We start from the raw sequence: 12,550 nt of genomic DNA on the forward strand, positions 1-12,550 counted from the left end.
ATCACAAATAAAACTTGATTAGAACAATAACAAAATGTATCAAAACACAATTAAAAACAACATCAACAGAATAAAACTGCATCTAACCCAACAGGCCCACTTACATGACAAAAGTAGGGATGTCAGAGGATTCCGTTTGGGGGCATGAAGCTCACCAGATTTTTTTCCGGTTTGGCCCTGCAGATTCTGTTCTGTTTCATTCTGCTGGCATCGACTCGCTCTGTAGCGAGTAGAGACCATACGTGGATTCCCTTTTTTAAAAAAATGGCTGCAATTTGCTTTTAAAAAAATGGGTTTTGTAATTTGCACAAATTGTGATTTGCGCATTTTTTAAAAAATGGATCTTGATAAGTGCACAAATGTTGCTATTATTTTTATTTTTTATTTTTTTACCTCTGTTCTGCAACTGTGTACTATCACAGGTCCACCTGTCTGCTATGTAGCCCTACAGAGGCATATTCCCTTCTTGTCAATATCCTTCTCAGTTTAATCCTCTCCACCCATTTCAATGAAGTTTCACCCACTTCATTTAGCCCAGCAGAGCCATATACTGTACTTGTCAAACAACTTGTTAGTCTCCACCCCCCACTTCACTTGGGAAGTGCTGCCACAGTTACAGCAAATGGGAGCCGGAAAAGGGGGGTAGGAGTGGAGGCTACATCTGTGCTAAAAGCACTTGCTTGAGACTCGGGTGAACGTCCAATGGAAGCAGGGTAACCCCAAGTGTCAGTTCAACATTTCAAACCCAGAGGATCAGGTTGCTAGGTGGGCTATCTGGTCCCTTATTCCCAACCTGACAGTGGGCAATTTGCACCATGCTTTGCCTGAAGCCAGATTGAAATAGGTCTAGATAATTCACATCATCCAAAAACTCCTGGAGCTGAGAAGCCACCATAGGCTCCAGCACCTAGCCCAAGAATGGAATATTAGTGATAGACTGGAAATTATCCAGTACAGTAGGATTCAGGGAGGGTTTAAACAAACAAACAAACAAACAAACAAACAAAGGTCTTACCACTGCCTATTTTAGGCAAGATGGAATCACATTTTGTTGTAAAGAGGTGTTCACCATTACCCTTACCTTGGGATGTATGAGAATTCCGTTTTGGGAGTGAAATCTGGATGGATTTTACTGGTTCAGTCCTGGTGGATTTGTTCCAATTCCCCTCAGTGGTGTTGACTCAATCTGTAGCATGTCGATCCAATATGCGTATTTTTGATTTTTTAAAATGGAGGTGGCAATTTGTGCACGTGGGATTGTGGGTTTAAAAAATGTTTGGGTCACATGATTTGTGCAAATGAGATTGTGGGGTTTTTAAAATTATTTTTCGGGTCTTTAAATTTGCGTGAATAGGGTCATGAGTTATTATTATTATTATTATTATATTTGGGGTCTTTAAATTTGCACAAATGGGATCATGGTTTTTAAATATTATTTTGGGATCTTTACATTGGCGCAAATGGGATCATGTTTTTTTTCTTTTGGGGTCTTTAAATTTGTGCCAATGGGATCATGATTTTTTATTATTTATTTATTTATTTATTTATTGCGTTTATACCCCGCCTTTCTCCCTCTCGCAAGGAACTCAAGGCGGCTTACATTATCCTCCTCCTCACCGTTGTATCCTCACAACAACAACCCTGTGAGGTAGGTTGGGCTGAGAGTCTGTGACTGGCCCAAAGTCACCCAGTGAGCTTCCATGGCCAAGTGGGGACTAGAACCCGGATCTCCCGGCTCCCAGTCCGTCACTCTCACCACTACACTACACTGGCTCTCCATTATTATTAATTATTAATTATTATTATTATTATTATTATTATTATTTGGGTCTTTAAATTTGTGCAGATGAGATTGTGGGTTTTTTAATATTATTTTTGGGGTCTTTAAATTTGTGCTAATGGGGTCGTAATGTATGTGGTCTTTTTTGCAAGTTTGCTTGTCTGTTACCTATTGCCATTGTAAATATCCTTGTTAGTTTCATCCTCTCCATATACACTATTTCATTTAGCCTGGCAGAGCTATATTCTGTACCTGTCAAAGGACTTGTCAATTCCATCTCTCACCTAGCGAAGTGTGGTGAAGCGCCAAAGTGGGGGATGAAATTGACAAGATCTTGGGCAAGTGTGGAATATAGTACTGCTGGGCAAAACAAAAGTACTGTATATGGAGAGGATAAAACTGACAATGATATTTACAATGGCAATACAAAGCAGACAGGCTATGTATTGTGAAAAACCACTGATAAAATATTTTTTTAAAAAATTATTACCCTATTTGTTCAAATTTAAAGTGATCTGCTCTGTCCCGGTGTTTTGCCCCAGCAACTTGCATACATTTGCTTGATACTTGGCATATATGTTTTTGAATGAATACTTAAGCATTTTTATAATTTTGCATCATTCCAAGGGATCTATTAATCATGCCACTGTGGAGCTTTCCATTCTCCCCTTACTCATACATGAACCTAAATATATTGCTGGTGAATTGCTACAACTTCATGATACTGCATTGAGAGCCTTTGTATTTGATCATACACCCTTTTTCTTTGCACAGCAAAGAATATGTTCTGGCTATAAGTTACAAATCCCCACCCCCCACCCTAGAGAGATGGAATAATTTTTATTTTTTTTAGTTAACTGACATTGTAACAAGTTCCTTGATATCCATCAACAAATTCAGGCTGCAATTCTATGCACATCCACTTGTGAGTACACTTAACAAATAAAATGACACTTAATTCTCAGCAATGCATGCATAAGATGGTACTGTCAGTCAATTAAACAAGAACAATTTCAGTAATATTTCATTGGAACTTACAAACAAAGAATGCACATATCCTTTACCATGCTAGAGAAATTCCAAATACAAGACACAAGAGATTGTAGCTGCGTTCCAAATGGCTACAGCAAGCTTCTGCTCACCCCATGGGACTTTTTAAAAATGTCAACAGCAGCTCTTCATGTGCCATGGCATACACTGCTTTTTGTAACTCCCTTAAAAACAAACAAAACTTTTGTCATGCACCACAAGGAAAGGTAAAATAAATATGAATTCATAACACTCTTGGATACATAAAACTAGTTGAGCGGATCTTTGGATTCTGAATTATAACTGCTTGCCCAGCTGCAGTTTCATGTAACCATGGATATATAATAGTAAATTCCCAGTCATCCTGAGAAATTGTTTTTAAGGACAGGGTATACATCTATAATAAAAAAATAAATAAAAAATAAAAAATAATTAATATTATCTTCATAGTCAAATTATTGAAAGGCAATTACCTTAAGTACTTAGAAAAGAATACCAAAGAACAGAAAACACATTGAGGAAATAAAAGAAGGGTAGCTAAACGGATGAATTTATAAAATATGAATATAATCTGTTTTCACAAAAAACATTCCAATAATTTTCCAAGCCTCCTCAAACATTTCAATTCTTTTTTTTTTTTTTAAACACCACTTATTATTTTATGACTGAATTCTCATTCTATTCAATCATAAAGTGGTGGGTGAGGTTGCTACAAACTCTGCGTAACCAGTTCTGTTGTGGTGCTTTCAATGACAAAATAAGATAAATCTGGCATATAAAAACATATTCCCAAATGTGTTTTTATAGAAGTTACAAGCAACTATTGCTTTAAGCCAAATGCTATATATATATATATATATATACACACACACATGCACACACACACACGCACACACACACACACACACACACACAATCAGGATAACAAGTTAGGGTTATAACATAGGATAACACTCACACTTAGGAACCATCATGTCATATTTTTTCAGATCATACCACTAACATTAATAGAACTACTGGAACATGGATTCTGAGTATCTTGGCTTTCATCTATGTTATTTGTGGCACAATCAATGCTGCCAATACATCAGCAATAGCACCAGAGCTAAATAGCAAAATATCACAAAAGCATCCATCTCTAATGCAAAGCAAGTAGATGAAGTTGCTGCCTATAGTATATTCAGCAATGAGACTCTTAAAAGCCTTTAATCCTATTTTTATTGTGAATTAAGGGGAAGTGAGGGTGTTAAATATTTTATTCTTCAAACATGAGGTACAATAAGTCAGCTTATTAATTGCATCTTTGTCCAGAGCATCTGCACAAAGCAAATCCATAACACTGTATAACTGGCAGCTCTTACCCTTTCAAAAACAGTGGTGTGCCGTTGCAGCCTATTGTAAGCTTTATTTAGGGTTCTTCAGTTGAAATCCAGACTCCTGTTCAAAAGCAGAGATCATGGCTTGCATTTAAGAACCTGGAAACAAATGGTTCAGAAAAGCAGGACCTATAACTTCAAAACTCTCCTTTTTTTGTAGCTGAATATCCTGCTGGGCTCAAGCAAAAATCATAACTTATGCTCAGCTCAACAAATGACACTTCAAAGTTGTTCTTTTACCTATTGTATAAATATCTCCAGTTCCTTAAGGGAAGAGAAGATGGCAAAGATAAAAGGTCAACATGTGGTCTTCAGAAGACACACTACATTACTGATTGCCATTAGCTTTTTATTTTCTGTATTTGTTTCCTCCTGGTATATCGTAGCTCTCCTGCCAATAGCAACAGCAACCAGCATCAGAAAAGATTTCACTGCCTCGACTTTTCCAAAACAAAGCACTATACCTTTGTCTGTTTAGGCCTCAAAGCAAAGGACAGCACCTATACTCCTCCATCCTTTCTCTCAAGTCTTTCCTTTAATGTAGTCATGACCAAAATAATGCAGAAGTTTCTGTTTCACAGACCCTGGAAAGATCTGTTTATTGAGGCCTGGTTCAGACACTTCACAATATGCGGATGACACACAGCTCTACCTCTCGTTCAGATCTTCACCAAGGTTGGCTGTAGAATCCCTGTCCAAATGTCTGGAGACGGTGAGTGGCTGGATGGGGAGGAATAAGCTGAAGCTGAACCCTGACAAGACCGAGTTACTTTTGGTGGGAGACAAGAGGAGGTTGGGGGATGTTGACCTGGTGGTGAATGGGGTACAGCTACCATTGAAAGACCAGGTCTGCAGCTAGGGGTGCACGAAAGTCACTTACCTGGTCTCACAGCTTTTCGCGGTGGGGGGGAGGCGCTTTGCTGCTCCCCCCGCGAAGTTCAGGCTGGGGGGGGAGGCTTCCCGCCTCGCCCGGCCGAAATTCAGGCCAGTGGGGAGGCTTCCCGCCTCGCCCGGCCGAAATTCCGGCTGGGGAGGAGGCGCCTCGCCTCGCCCGGCCGCAAACTAAAAAGTTAAAAAAAAAAACGCCCCCGTGATAGGCTACGTCACGATTAACGTAGCCTATCACGGCTAGATCTGCAAAGTCAGCCGTGATAGGCTACGTAAATCGTCACGTAGCCTATCACGGGTGACTTTAAAAAAAAAAAAAGCGCATACGCAAATGGCGGCCCCCATAGGGAGCTGCCATTTGCGTTCCTTATTTGGTCGCTGAAGTCTACGTAAATCTTTACGTAGACTACAGCGAAAATAAGGGCAACGCAAAAAGCACCCCCAAACTACGAATGTGATCCTTTAGGGGGAGTGCAACCCCTTCCAGAACAGGTTGAATATCACCTAGCCAGGCAGACGAACCACCCACCAACAGTAGATTACGTAGATTACGGCGAAAATAAGGGCAACGCTATTTGCATTGCCCTTATTTTCGCCGTAGTCTACGTAAAGGTTTACGTAGACTACAGCGACCAAATAAGGAACGCGAATGGCGGCTCCCTATGGGGGCCGCCATTTGCGTACGCGCTTTTTTTTTTTTTAAAGTCACCTGTGAGAGGCTACGTGACGATTAACGTAGCCTATCACAGCTGACTTTGCAGATCTAGCCGTGATAGGCTACGTTAATCGTCACGTAGCCTATCATGGGGGCGTTTTTTTTTTTAACTTTTTATTTCGCGGCCGGGCGAGGCGAGGCGCCTCCTCCCCGGCCTGAATTTCGGCCGGGCGAGGCGGGAAGCCTCCCCCCCGGCCTGAACTTTGGGGGGAGAGCAGCGAAGCGCCTCCCCCCCACCGCGAAAAGCTGCGAGACCAGGTAAGTGACTTTCGTGTATAAAAAGTATAAAAATAACAGATGTTTCATGTCTGTCTGTCAAAATTCAGGCATTTGAAGCTTAAACTGGCCCTTTTATTATATGTACATTGCCTTCAAGATGATGCTGTCAAGGTGATGCATGCCATATGCCAGCAAATTTGGAAAACACAAGAATGGCCACCAGATTGGAAAAAATCAACTTATAACCCCATACCAAAAAAAGGAAACACTAAAGAATGTTCAGACTATCGAACAGTGGCACTTATTTCACATGCCAGTAAGGTAATGCTCAAGATCTTGCAAGGTAGACTCCAGCAATTCATGGAACGAGAATTGCCAGATGTACAAGCTGGGTTTAGAAAAGGCAGAGGAACTAGAGACCAAATTGCCTATATCTGCTGGATAATGGAGAAAGCCAGGCAGTTTCAGGAAAACATCTATTTCTGTTTTATTGACTATTCTAAAGCCTTTGACTGTGTGGATCATAACAAATTGTGGCAAGTTCTTGGTGGTATGGGGATACCAAATCATCTTGTCTGCCTCCTGAGGAATCTGTATAATGACCAAGTAGCAACGGTAAGAACAGACCACGGAACAATGGACTGATTTAAGATTGGGAAAGGAGTACGGCAGGGTTGTATACTCTCACTCTGCCTATTCAACCTGTACGCAGAACACATCATGCAACATGCTGGGCTTGATGAATGAATCCAAGGCTGGAGTTAAAATCACTGGAAGAAACATTTAGAATCTCAGATATGCAGATGATACCACTTTGATGGATGAAAGTGAGGAGGAGGCGAAAAGAAGAAAGTGCAAAAGCTGACTGGGTTGCAGTCAAACCTCAAAAAACTAGGGATGTATGAAAGTGACTTACCTTTCTGCGGATTATGTTGATGGGGGGGGAGGCGTTCCGTCCCTCCCCCCGGAATCCTGGCCGGGGGGGGAAGGCGCTCCATTCCTCCCCCCCGGAATCCTTGCCGGCTGGCTGTGCTCTGCAGCGATCCTGCGGAGCCGCTGGCCGGCTCTGCCAGCAGCCGGACATCCGGCCGCTGGCTAGCAGGGACGCAAATGGCGGCAGCTGTAGCCGCCGCCGTTTGCGTCCCTGCAGTCAGCCGTGATAGGCTATGTAAATGTTTACATAGCCTATCACGGCTGATTTAAAACAAAAAACAAAAAACGCGCGTACGCAAATGGCGGCGGCCATGGCCACCACTATTTGCGTTCTTTATTTTGGCATGTCTTAGTCTACGTAAACATTTACGTACTAAGACGGTGAAAATAAGGGGAACACAAATAGCGTAGCGTCTTTTTTTTTTAAAGTCAGCCGTGATAGGCTATGTAAAGATTTACGTAGCCTATCACTTTTTTTTTTTTTTTAACCTGGAAATGGTGGTGGCGGCAGCCGGTCGGAAGACCGGCCGTCGCCGCCGCCGCACCACCGCCACAGCCGCCGCCGGAGCTGCCGCCACCACCAGGAAGATCCGCCCAAGGTAAGTCTTGTCCCGGGGGTGGCGGGGGGGTGGCGGGCCGTTCCGCCACTGATTTCAGGGGGCCGAATGCGCTGGCATTCGGCCTCCCTGAGATCCGTGGCAGAACTTTCGTATATCCCAACAAAACCCCCAAGATTATGGCAACCACCTTGATTGATAACTGGCAAATAGAGGGAGTGACAGACTTTGTCTTTCTAGGCGCAAAGATTACTGCAGACGCTGACTGCAGCCAGGAAATCAGAAGATGTTTACTTCTTGGGAGGAGAGCAATGACAAATCTAGGGGTGGACGAAAGTCACTTACCTTTTCTCGCAGCTTGTTCGCGGTGGGGGGGAGCGCTTCGCTGCTCCCCCCGCGAAGTTCAGGCCGGGGGGGGGAGACTTCCCGCCTCGCCTGGCCGAAATTCAGGCCGGGGGGGAGGCTTCCCGCCTCGCCCGGCCGAAATTCAGGCCGGGGAGGAGGCTTCCCGCCTCGCCCGGCCGCGAACACGAAAGTAAAAAAAAAAAAAAGTCCCCTGATAGGCTACGTGACGATTCACGTAGCCTATCATGGCTAGATCTGCAAAGTCAGCCGTGATAGGCTACGTGAATCGTCACGTAGCCTATCACGGGTGACTTTAAAAAAAAAAAGCGTGTACACGAATGGCGGCCCCCATAGGGAGCCGCCATTCGCGTTCCTTATTTAGTTGCTGTAGTCTACGTAAATGTAGACTACGGCGAAAATAAGGGCAACGCAAATAGCATTTACATTTACGTAGACTACAGCGACCAAATAAGGAACGGGAATGGCGGCTCCCTATTGGGGCCGGCATTATCCGTACACACTTTTTTTTTTTTTAAAGTCACCCATGATAGGCTACGTGACGATTCACGTAGCCTATCATGGCTGACTTTGCAAATCTAGCCGTGATAGGCAACGTGAATCGTCACGTAGCCTATCAGGGGACTTTTTTTTTTTTTCTTTGATTGCAATGGCGGGGGCGGCAGCCGGTCGAAAGACCGGCTGCCGCTCCCGCCCCGCTCGAACACCGGACGAACCGCCAGCCGGACCCGCCGCCGGGAGGGACATTCAGGGAAGGTAAGTCCCGTCCCGGGGGGGGTGCGGGGTGCGGGGTGTGCGGAGGATTTCTCCCCGAAACTTGTTCGGGGGGCCGAACACGTTGGCGCTCGGCCCCCCGAAGTTTCGGGGAGAAATTCTCCGCCATCCCTAGACAAATCTTGATAAAAGAGTTAAGAGCAGAGACATCATGCTGACAACAAAGGTCCACATAGTTAAAGCAATGGTATTCCTCATAGTAACCTATGGCTGAGAGAGCTGGACCATAAGGAAGGCTGAGTGAAGGAAGACAGATGCTTTTGAACTGTGGTGTTGGAGGAAAATTCTGAGAGTGCCTTGGACTGCAAGAAGATGGAACCAGTCCATACTCCAGGAAATAAAGCCAGACTGCTCACTTGAGGGAATGATATTAAAGGCAAAACTGAAGTACTTTGGCCACATCATGAGAAGACAGGATGCCCTGGAGAAGATGTTGATGCTAGGGAAAGTGTAAGGCAAAAGGAAGAGGGGCCGACTAAGGGCAAGATGGATGGATGACATTCTGGAGGTGACAGACTCGACCTTGGGGGAGCTGGCGGTGGCGACGGCTGACAGGAAGCTCTGGCGTGGGCTGGTCCATGAAGTCATGAAGAGTTGGAAGCGACTGAATGAATAAACAACAAAAACATTGCCCTTCATAATTTTTTCTTAATCTCAGGGTGATTTATAACACAGTTTAAGATACAACAGTGACAACAAAACACATAACTCATAAAAAACAGAGTGGAAAGGTCAGTAACAGAAACATTTTATACATGTCTACTCAGAAGTAAGTCCCACTGAATTCAGTTTGACTTACTTCCAGGTAAGTGGCTATAGAATTGCAGCCTAAAACTACCAGTACTCCTACATGCAGTGCATATCTGTGTAGAAGGTGTCTGTCATTTTATGAAAAAAAGAGTTTTTACAGGAGGAGAAACTGGGAAATTACTTTGGAGGGGTATAGTAATTCCTTCTTCAGATCGAGATTTGTAGTGGCAGTAGGGGTGCACGAAAGCCACTTACCTGGTCTCGCAGCTTGTTTGCGGTGGGGGGGAGGCGCTTCGCTGCTCCCCCCGAAGTTCAGGCCGGGGGGGGAGGCTTCCCTCCTCGCCCGGCCGAAATTCAGGCCAGGGGGGAGGCTTCCAGCCTCGCCCGGCCGAAATTCAGGCCGGGGAGGAGGCGCCTCGCCTCGCCCGGCCGCGAAATAAAAAGTAAAAAAAAAAAAAAACGCCCCCGTGGTAGGCTACGTGACGATTAACGTAGCCTATCACCGCTAGATTTGCAAAGTCAGCCGTGATAGGCTACGTAAATCGTCACGTAGCCTATCATGGGTGACTTAAAAAAAAAAAAAGCGCATACGCAAATGGCGGCCCCCATAGGGAGCCGCCATTCGCGTTCCTTATTTGGTCGCTGTAGTCTACGTAAATCTTTACGTAGACTACGGCGAAAATAAGGGCAACGCAAATAGCTTTAACCCTCCCTGCTGCTGTGGTCCTGATCTGGATTAGGGGCTCTGCACCTGCAATATATACTGCCAAATAGTGAAGTGTTTGCTTTAATGGATCACAATTTGGCAATATTGATCACGTTTCTTTGTTACATAGTGCAAGAGTTTTGAGGTCATGGTACTACTTCTTGAAATACAACTCAGGTATTAAATATATACCCATTCACTGTAAAATGAGTAGGATGTAGACATATTGCAAGTCTTAGTTTGTTAATTTTTCCATGAGAACTGGAAAGCAATGTGCATTTATGATGATAATTTATCCTTAAATATACAGATTTTCTTTGAAGAGAAAGATAAAATAGCAGAGATAAACAATAGAACAATAAAAGGAATAACTTCTTTGTTCCTTAGGTGAACAATTCCACTGCATTATATTATTTTAAAAGAGTTCCACAATGACTCATTCCTCTGTACCGCATAAACCTTAACACTTTCACGTCCGTAACACTTCCCATAAAACACTTCCCACTAAAATTAGTGAAACTCTTTGTGTCACAAGGTTTGGAAAATATTACTAAGGACAAAAGCCAATCTTTCACTATTAGGTGAGAAATTAAATGGAAATTTCATGAGTTTATGATTCTTACCATTTGCATAGGATACCTGCCGCAAATGAATTCCTGTTACTGACCTTCAGGTTACTTTGCTAGATGGCATGGAGAATAGACATGATGCACCATGATTAAATATAAAGAGAAAAATTCCTTGACCCTCTGCTATAGAGTGACATCACATCCTGTTTTTTCTAAAGGTCCCTAATGAAACAGACTATGAACTCAGAAGCATTTTAAAAACCCAAGAACTACCACATTTCTTATCCATTTTCCTTTGGCCTAAGTGATGTGAAACAGCGATACATTTTATTCCCACCAAACAACTGATTTTGTGTCCCACTGTCTACTTGGTAGGGTTCTCTGATGAATACATTGCTACAAATGAGATTGTCAGGCTATTAATATTTTCTCAGCATACAGCAGGTTTTACATACACTGAATGTTTAATTAATTTACTGATTAATGTTTTTTTTATGATGCTATTGCCATTTGGCAGCTGTTTTGACAAAGCTGCCTCCCTCGTTATGGAATTTTGACTTGTAAAAGGAAGTCAACCATAGAAAATGGGCTTATTGAATTATCCAGCTCACCAATTATATAGTATAAAATTATTCATCCTGATATAATTTGATCAGGAAAAATCATTTATCTTTAGTAACTGTGTAAAATTAGATATTACTCTGCTGGATAGGTGCAATTTTGCAAGTGTCTGTAGTTAGAGAACTTTAAAAAAAGGAATCCTTGAACACTGAGTTATTGCCTATTTTCTGATTCCACTTAGTTATCAAAAAGGTTAGTTTCTGACTAATCGCTCCATTGAGCCCAATTTACTCAAAGCTTTAAAAGCAACAGCTATTTCAGAGCAAAATGCCAGATCAGGGGCCCATTATTGGTGATGCCGTTTTGTAAAAAGCTAATTTCAAGTATGTTTCAATCTGTTATGAAATTCATTAATCCAAAATCATTCTTAATTCTGTTCTTCATGGAATTAACATAATATAATTGTATAAATTGCTTGAGTAAGACCATACAACATAGAACTATGTGACTAAAACTGAATGGGACTTTAATGCACAATACTATGCATGTTTAGATAGAAAAAAGTCATACTACACCCAGCATTCCCCAGCCAGCATGGCTGGCTGGGGAATGCTGGGAGTTGTATGACTTTTTTCTGCCTAAATATGCATAGGATTGCACTCTTAGGAACTTTTCAAAGGGCTTGCCTTTAAAGGGGATTAGACAAATGAAGGATAAGGCTATTAACGGATAGTGCTACTGTCATGATTCTACATTTCCCCTCCAGTACCATGCTTCTGTCTACCAGTTGCTGGGGAACATGAGCAGAAAGGTACTATTGCACACGTGTCCTGCTTGTGTTGGCTTCTCATATTTCTTTATTTTATTCATTTTTCAAACAAGATTTTATATACCACTTTACATCCAATAAAATTTCAGAGTGGTGAACCATAAAATGAAAGAAAACAGAACCAAAATACAGAATGAAAATCTTCAAAATGCATCTTCCCATGTGCATTTGGTCGGCCCTTCTGTTGGGAACAGAATGCTGGGCTGGACAGAGGCAGCATACACAGCTGGCTCCTGGAAACACCCACCTTATACTTTCTGATCCTTATGTAAAGTTTGCATGCAAACATTCTCTCTGAGAGGGCGAGGAAAAGCATGGAGTCTTGGACAGACAGCTGGAACTGTCAGTTGGGGAAACTGGGAGATGTTTGCGAGGAAGAAAAAAGAAGCTGCAGAGGTGAACTAGTGAGTGAGTAGGTAGCAGGAGCAGAGGAGAGAACGAGTAGATTACAGATAGAAATAAAGTGTGGATTACCATAAACTTGTGAATTATAGTAGCCTG

At 42.7% G+C, this 12,550-nt stretch overlaps 1 long non-coding RNA gene across 2 annotated transcripts in view; it reads left to right on the forward strand.

Annotated features, from left to right (window-relative positions):
- LOC146347156 (uncharacterized) overlaps positions 1-12,550 on the forward strand; it is a 134,588-nt gene that overhangs the window by 15,956 nt on the left and 106,082 nt on the right. Inside the window, exons 3-4 of one of the 2 annotated variants that reach the window (XR_014790170.1) lie at positions 4,767-4,897; positions 6,165-6,261. The exons of the other annotated variant lie outside the window; for it this stretch is intronic. This is a non-coding gene — a long non-coding RNA (uncharacterized LOC146347156). Of the gene's footprint in view, positions 1-4,766; positions 4,898-6,164; positions 6,262-12,550 lie in introns of those variants that run through there. 2 annotated transcript variants of the gene reach the window in all.

This window comes from Heloderma suspectum, chromosome 4 (genome assembly GCF_057233095.1).
Source record: "Heloderma suspectum isolate Gila_16-S chromosome 4, 16-S_ref, whole genome shotgun sequence".
Classification (NCBI taxonomy): Eukaryota; Metazoa; Chordata; class Lepidosauria; order Squamata; family Helodermatidae; genus Heloderma; species Heloderma suspectum.